Source organism: Alosa alosa, chromosome 2 (assembly GCF_017589495.1).
Source record: "Alosa alosa isolate M-15738 ecotype Scorff River chromosome 2, AALO_Geno_1.1, whole genome shotgun sequence".
In the NCBI taxonomy this organism is placed as follows: Eukaryota; Metazoa; Chordata; class Actinopteri; order Clupeiformes; family Clupeidae; genus Alosa; species Alosa alosa.
In genome coordinates, this window is record NC_063190.1 from 8,378,192 (window position 1) to 8,386,311 (window position 8,120).

General features: G+C 39.8%; 2 long non-coding RNA genes across 4 annotated transcripts; one reads left to right on the top strand and one right to left on the bottom strand.

Moving 5' to 3' along the window:
* Nucleotides 1-3,684: 3,684 nt before the first annotated feature.
* On the bottom strand, nt 3,685-4,899 carry LOC125291161. The gene is made up of 3 exons (XR_007192940.1): nt 4,817-4,899; nt 3,946-4,014; nt 3,685-3,805 (listed from the first exon to the last, which is right to left on the bottom strand). It is a non-coding gene; the product is annotated as an uncharacterized LOC125291161 (long non-coding RNA).
* A 437-nt stretch (nt 4,900-5,336) lies between these two features.
* Nucleotides 5,337-7,816, top strand: LOC125291114. 3 transcript variants are annotated; one of them, XR_007192930.1, is made up of 5 exons: nt 5,338-5,504; nt 6,372-6,466; nt 6,663-6,808; nt 7,437-7,567; nt 7,805-7,816. It is a non-coding gene; the product is annotated as an uncharacterized LOC125291114 (long non-coding RNA). The 3 variants fall into 3 exon arrangements; XR_007192929.1 differs by lacking the exon at nt 7,805-7,816 and adding an exon at nt 7,748-7,788 and having other exon boundaries at nt 5,339-5,504; XR_007192928.1 differs by lacking the exon at nt 7,805-7,816 and having other exon boundaries at nt 5,337-5,504.
* The last annotated feature ends 304 nt before the right edge of the window (nt 7,817-8,120 follow it).

An 8,120-nucleotide genomic window follows, 5' to 3' on the forward strand; every position in this document is an offset into this window, starting at 1 on the left:
AGTTACCCTACTACAATAGGCTAACCAAATGTGTTTTGTCTGAAATTCATTATTGACGTAGGAACATTATCTTTAAGCTAGCCTCTCTCCACATCAAGGTTTGCAGGCTAACTTTTGGCTTTAAAATTTCGGTCAACATTTAAGCAATAAATATCAGTTAAACAAGCAGCACAAAAACCTCAAAGAACAATACCAGTATCTACTAGTGCAATTGGTATAGGAAATGCATATGCCAATTGAAAAAAGCGTCGTGCAACCGTCTACTTACCACTGACAATATCAGGCAGAAAGCAATGGAAGTGAATGGGGCTAAAGCCGTGAATGTCAAAGTTTGGAACTTTTGAGCTCTGCATAACGCCGTAGTAGCCCTGAAAAAGCGCCGCCATTGTTTCCTATGGAAGTCTATGGGAGTGTCGCCACTCTGTTTTTCTACCGCTCTGGGTAGGCCTGTATACGACGGATTAGGGCCACACATGAAGAAAAAAAATATTTTTGCCATGGCGAGATTAAACTCGACATGTTGACTTTAAAGTCAGCATGTCGACATTAAATAATAATAATAGGCTGACACCAGACATCATTTCACTGCATGTCTTACTTCCAGTAACTATATGCATGTGACAATAAACTTCCTTGTATACTTACAACCGGACCCGCGTCACACAGAGCAGGTTGTTTGCGCCATGCCCCTTTTGAGGGGAAAACATTCCCTCAGAACAAGCCAGAGTGAACCGGTAGACATGTACCAACCACACAGCTAAGAACCCCTCCCTGAGTTTCTTTTGCCTACCATGTCCTCAAAAAAAATCCTGACAGAAGAAAATTATGGCTACAAGCCATAAGAAGAGAAGACCGTATGACACTTCTGGTCACTGAGTGGGGTTGTTGCACCACTTCGTAGGCTACTTGGGATACTGAAGAGACGTGTTTTTATATTAATTGAATTAAGCTTTTGTAGGTATCTTTCACGGTCAACGACCGGCAAAGTGGTTATGTATTGAGTGGTCATATTGATTTGTGGTATTTTTTGTTATTATTTATTCCTGCGATTTCTGTACGAATTACGTTTATTGACCCTAATTTGCGTTGGAGTTAATGAGAGGGGTTGTTTGTTTTCCCCCCGAAAGGGGCGGGAACGTTTGTCACGAGTCAAGTTCCCGGATGTGCCGGTCTAACGTATCCTTGTATCCTTGTAAACTCGACATTTCGAGAATAAAGTTGAAATGTAATGTCGACTTTAATCTCGACGTGTCGACATTAAACTCGACATTTCGAGAATGAAGTTGAAATATAATATCTACTTTAATCTCGACGTGTCGACTTTCAGATAGATTGCGTCTTGTCTGTTAACTAGGCTACTCATTGCCGTCATCGTGAAGTGCTTTATCTCGCGGTTGGAAATACCATGCACTATGCCGTTTAGTATATAGCTAGAATAATACATGTATCCAATGATATGTTTCTATACAAAATGCTATTTCACTCTGTTTTACGTGGGTAAGGCCACCGCACATTCAAATAACTGCCCTTCATGAACCAGGCCGTCACTCTCCATAGGTTAACTAATTTCTCTAAAACTGCTTTTCCATGTCTCACCTGCAATAAACATAGGAGGCTATAAACACAGGTATAGCATAAGCATACTATTTTGATCCCGTGAGGGAATATGTGTGCATGTATACTTTATTTATGCACTGTGTGTGCATATGTGCGCATGTAGGCTACTACTACATGGGGTGGTCGGGAGGACATCCACACAGCAAAAGGACTCCGCGGCGGAGGTATGACGCCTTCCGGAACGGACCCGCGAAACGGACCCGTATCGGAGTCCAGATGCTCTCAGGAACGGATCCGCTACGAAGGCGAATCGCGGACCCGCCGTGGCTCCGCACTGCATCCACTCCGCATCCGCGATTAAAACCTTACCTCCGCGGCGGGTCCGTTTGGGATCCGCAAATTGATACATACATCCGCCGCGGACCCGCAACGGACTCAAAGGCTCATCTGGCCCGGGTCCGTTTTGGACCCGTTTATCTCATTTTCAAAATTCCTTCTGTTCTTGCTGTAGGATAAAACTAGGCAACTATAGGATAAAAGTAAAACTATCACTAGGCTACTACAGCAATATAGGCCTCACGATTAATCTGCATTGCCTCGTGATTTTTAACTTAACAATACTGTCAATAAACCTAACAGAAAAGGTTTAAGTCAAGACATCAATTTACTGTACAAACGTGATCACTACTCAATGGAAATATAAAATGGACATTTATGGAAAGTTACAGGTTATAAGCTATTCTGTTTTTGTTAAGTAGCCTACATTGCCTAGGCTACTTTACATTCATTTTGTGGTCAAAACCTAATTTAGTGCTTTATAGGCCTAGGTCAGTGCAGACATGAAATATTTTATCTAATAGGCTACAACTTCAATGAAATACTGCGCTATGCACAGCTAAAATATCAGAAAATGAATAACTGGTGAATGACAAGAAGTTCAATAAAAAGATTGTTTAATGCTTATTTCTCCTATTACTCCATTTGTGTGGATGGAGGCGGAACACATCTCCTCGTTGCCCGATCCACATGCGGTTGAAACACCTGATTGCGTGTTTGGTGACCTCAGTGTCCGTGGCAGACCCGTGTCACCATGTTTTTCCTCACAGCACCTGTAATCAAACAGACAGATATGTTTATGTTTATGGTATGTAGCATCCAAAGCCAAGTATGCCTACACAATACAATATATGAGATAGGTATTAAGGAGATTAAATTTAAAAAGAAACATGACTTACAAAGCTCCTCTGTTAAGCTGCACGTTGAGGGCTGGTGTGGGGTGGAGGGAGTTGAGGAGGGACTGCCGCTCCTGGCCCATAGTGAGGTGGGTGGTGTGCGAGAGGGGGAAAAAAATTGTATTAAATGGTAGTTATCTGTTAACCATGACTGATAATACACATGGGGCCTTTCTATTCACTAATATTTCAGAGATCAGTCCCTACCTTGAGTAACTCTCTGTATGTTAAATGCAGGTGCAGGTGCAGGGAGTTGAGGTGGTGAAGAGTGTTGCGGTCTTGCCCCATGGTGAGATGCTAAGGGAGATAAATAGTTGTGATCTGTTAACCATGGTAGGCTGAGAGCTACAGGGCCAAACAATGGCAAACAAAATCAAATCTCTGGTCATGTTGGACATGAATTTGTATGTTTCAATATTTTGGTATGCACTATCTATATCAACTCCATGAATGGATTGACATTGAAATCAATGTGTTTCCATACAATCTGATAATAATGAATGAACTTTTCAGGCAATATTGCATGAATGCAGATGTTTTAACTGACAAAATATTTGGCTGAGATTTTGAAAGTAATGGATAAAGTATGCAGAAAATCTGAGATGGTAATGCAGATGCAATCTGTTGATCTGAAATGGAGTGACTACTGCTGTGTTAATATAGATGGGGCCACTGTATTCAATATTATTTCAGAGATCAGTCTTTACCTTAACAGTTTTCTCCAGGTTGAGGGGTAGTGACTTCGGTTGCCTGGCACTTTCGGCGACATGGTGGAGCTGGAGGAATAGATACAAAGAGAGGGAATGTCTTTAGCACTAAGAATGTTAACCATATCTCTAATATTAATATTATGATTTAGTTATTTCAATGTTAAGAGAGTATTACTTACTTTGCCAGTGCAATAGGTTTGGGCTTGAGGCTTCAACTGATATACCAGGCGAGTTGGAAGGTACCTCAGAGATGCAAAGTCACCATTTTCTGGCTCTTCACTGTCATCAGAGTCCCCGAAACGATGGCTGTTACATAACGATATCATTATGGTTATTGCAATCCCAAAATTTCCAAATATACATATAGTACAAGCATCTCTGGTCTATTTTGGAATGCTACGGGAATGTGTTCACATTACATTTTAACAACCCAGAAAGTATCTTACTTGATCAAGCAAACCCAACAGAGGCAATCGTAACGTTAGATGCTAGAATCCAGCCGATAAAAGTTGACGCTGCAGAACAAACAAAATAGAAGATGGGGACCAAGTTCCATACAGTTAAGTTCCGTTAGCATAATAAATCACAAACAGATGGCAATAGTTGTCTGAACCGACTTAAACAGTGATTAAAATGCCGAGGCTTTCATTACAAAGATGGCAGAAAGAAACTAAAGTTACGTAATGTTATGATTCCAAACTTGGCAAAATGCAAACGTTAATGCACAGCTAGCTAGAGGCTAGGGCTAAACCATTATCAGTGAGTCAACATGCTACAGTTGTAGGTAGCTATCATAGCAGACGAGTGCTTCACTGACTTCATTGACTGAAATACCAGTGCCAGTATCACCTTAATCAAGGTTTGCATCGCAAACGTGATTTCAATATATGTATAGCACTAATAGACATTAGCAATAACTTAAGCAATTGCGCCTAGCAGCATGCTAGCTAGCAGCTATATGCCGCTAGCATAGTAGCACTATATGGACAACAGCGACACATTAAAACAGACAAGACCAGACTAATGTTAAATAACAATGTGTGTTTTTTAAATCACACTACCATAAAATATTCTGCCGAAATTGCTATCCCATTTTAAATCAGGCTACAGACTCATATGAGCATCACAGCTAACAATAACGTTAACTTTGCACAAACTGTTGCACAAAATGACAAAGGTCTCTGGTTGCACTAACGTTAACGTTAGTCCTAATATCAAACAACGTCATTACAATCAATAAACATGATGGTTATAAAACCACAAAGGCCAATGTTTAGCTATTGTGAATGTCGCAATATATTAATAAATATCACTTACTCGAGAGGGTTCAGCTCAACCGTGTCCCAGCAAAGAAAATATCCACTAGTATGACTCTTCTTGGCTCTTGGTGTACAGTCATGTTCAACCGTTATAGTATAGGCGCAGCGCCATACCGGATCCGACATGGGTCCACTCAGGATCCGCTGTTTGACAGTAGAATTCTGGGGCCGCCTGAAGGCGGAGCTGATCCTCTGTGCAGCACCAAAACGAATGCGACAGTCACGCGGGTTTGCCGACTTGAAGGCGGATCCGCCTAGGAGTCTACTGCTGTGTGGAATTCGTCCCTAGACATTCAGCAATAGGCTGTTTTGCATCCATTACAAACAAGCAATGTGAAATTCTAGGATTGGGGAGAGCGCCTAGTATGCCTACACTGTAAAAAATGAATCCTGGTGCCAAGGAAATTACACACAAAAAATCAAGTATGACTTAATTTCTTGAAGCAGTCGCCTTAAAAAAATAACTATTATGTTTTCCCCAAATAAATCAACTACATTTTAGGAGAAATATATTCAGAGAAAATGTTCCCTAAAAGAATTGTGGGAAATTGCACAATTTCTCGCTGATAAATGTGCAGCCTTTTCCTCAAATATTTTGAACATCTGAAAAACATCCTTCAGTTGAGATTTTGAAAAGAATGCCTCGAAGACGGACGCCATTGAAGTTCAGCATGGAATAGTAAAAGGTAAAGTATTTTGTTCCTGCTACTTGTGAAAGCTAGCATGAAACCTACTACAAATATACAATTAAGTAATGTCACATCACAGGTATATATTTTCATACCAACGTGTTTGACCTACTAGGAAATATTGGTGAAGTTAGCTTAACAGTAGCAAGGTCGCTAACGTTAGCTGTAGAAGCTAGCTGCTACTCAGATGGTTGGTAAACTAACCAGCAAGCTAACCTTAATTTCGGTAGGTTATATTATAACCTTATCAATTTCAAATGGCCAAGTTTAATCATTTGTAATACTTGGGACACTCTAAACTGACATTAATATATTATTGGAGTCAACGATGTCTTAATCTTTTTGTAACGAATTTGAAAATGGTTGGTTGGAATTTTAATAGCCACTGAGGGAATAGCTAACATGCTAACGTAGCTGGTTAACATTAGTTAGCCAGGACTCCACTGTTCTAAGCGATCTAGTGTGGTGTCAAATGCTTGTCTGGCACTAAGGGATCTGTTGACTGACTAATAACGTTAGCTGAGACCACTAGGGCATTCTTTTAGGCATTTGTAGCATACACGTGGTGTAAGGTAACTGTTAGTGTTGTTGGTTAAGGTTTGGTGCATTGTCCATTCTCAGTAATAGTATTGATATTAGTTAAGTGTCTGTTGGTTTTATTTGGGTTATTTAGCGATTATGTTAACATATTTGAACACAAACACTTCTGTTTGTCTCATGGTTAAAACATTTGGTAGCCTACATGGTAAATGATGTCAGGATGAATTTTGGAAGTCCTTTGCTAGTTAAGTTAGTTGATATACTGCTGATAGTCAATTGTGGTTCTTGTATTTATATAATTATGGATTTTGTTTGTTTTAACAGGGTTGGCAAAATGCTCATCAAGGTCCAGTACCGTGGACTAAAAAAGTACCTCAAACTGCAGCCTGGTTTTTCTTATGAAAGTTTCATTGAAGAAGGTAAGGTTTTATGTGAGCTTAGCTAATAAATTTAAAATCCATGTTTGCATGCATCTGATATCAGATCACTTGGCCAGTGGGTAAGGTAAAAAAGATTTTGTTACCCTTTAGTTGAATTAAATTAACTAAAATTGGAAACTGAATTTCTTAAATTCTTAAAGCAACCCTTTAAGATTCCAATTTTGTGTTTTTGCAGAATTTGTGCCAGCAGGTTCTTCTCCTCTAAATTCTTCACTTTTCTGAAGTGATATGGAGAGGTCCTCTTCAAACAAGGGGCATCAATCTCCTGGTGCAGGAGAGAACACCTCTGCCATAGGGGATGCAGCAGAAAAGGCCAAATGGGTGAGCATTTAAAATTAAAATCTCACTAGGAAAAATCCTTGTCTGTCCTCCAAATGCAGAAGCCTGGCTTCGTGTTCCGGTAGTGTCAAATCAACGGGCACGTTCAATCTTGCAGCACTACACAGATCTGGCTGAATGTAAGGCATGTTTTTTAGATTCAGCCAGATCTGCTTGCAGATCCAGTGCTGCAAGATCGAACGCGCCCGCTCATTTGGCGTTAACGGAACACGAATTTAGGCAATTTTCTTCCTTCAGATACAGGTCTTGTTATAATCTCCCTGTACACTTTCAAAAGTGTATAACACTTTAGTTTGTCTGTAGAGACCCTCACCACACTACCAAGTGTAATCATATTTTGAGCACTGCCAGTGGTTTAAAATAGTGTTTGTTTTTTCAACATGCTTGCTGCCCCCTTAACTTTCACTGTAGCCTATGCTGCTGTCTGTGTTGCAGTCTTGCTCAAAACTCCACCAATTAACACAATTTTGCTACCACACTACCATAAATATACCCTAGGTTGTTTGTGCTCTTGAGTTACACTTTAATACATTTCCTGTGTTTTTAGAGGGTGCAGGTAAGTTTTCTCTTTACAAGTGTATCACCGTTATTGTTTCTCTTTTACCCATAGATGGTCCAGGAGGTTCTGGAGAAGAGTTCAGGGGGAGAGGAAACAATGGAGGAGTATAAGAGATTGAGCACCTTGACACACTGCACAAGACGGCATCATATCCTGGTCAGCCACATTGTTGAAATGCATGGGTATGTTTTGTTTTGTAATGTGAAAAAACAAAGTAGAAGCATTATTGTGCACATATAGCCTCTCAAACAACTTGCCTGCAGCGTGACAAGAAAACCCTAAATTTGGTAGTAGAATTGTTGTGTAAAAACAATTTTGAACTGATGTTTGTCCTTCTTTACACTTCTCTCATCTTCTTAAAGGAACTCTGGATCTCATTCATAGTCAGCATTGGGTCCTTGGTTAACTGTCTGACCAAGGCCCCTTTGTCCCAGGATTACTCAGTTTGGCTTGCATTTTTGCGGAGAGTTGGAGGATTTTGTGTAGATGTTGATGAAGATGATATGTTTATTATATCTCTGTCAGTCGTCTGAATATTTTTAAATGTTTTTTTTAAATGCCCAAGCTATTGTTATTTTTTTTTTCTCAACGTCAGGTTTAATTTACACTGAATAAATGCTGTTAAATGAAATACTGACTCTCTAATTGTGTATATACATGTGTATTATGCATTAAAACATGCATAACTGCTCAAAATAAGTGAGGCAACTATATTACACGTGATTTTATCATGCG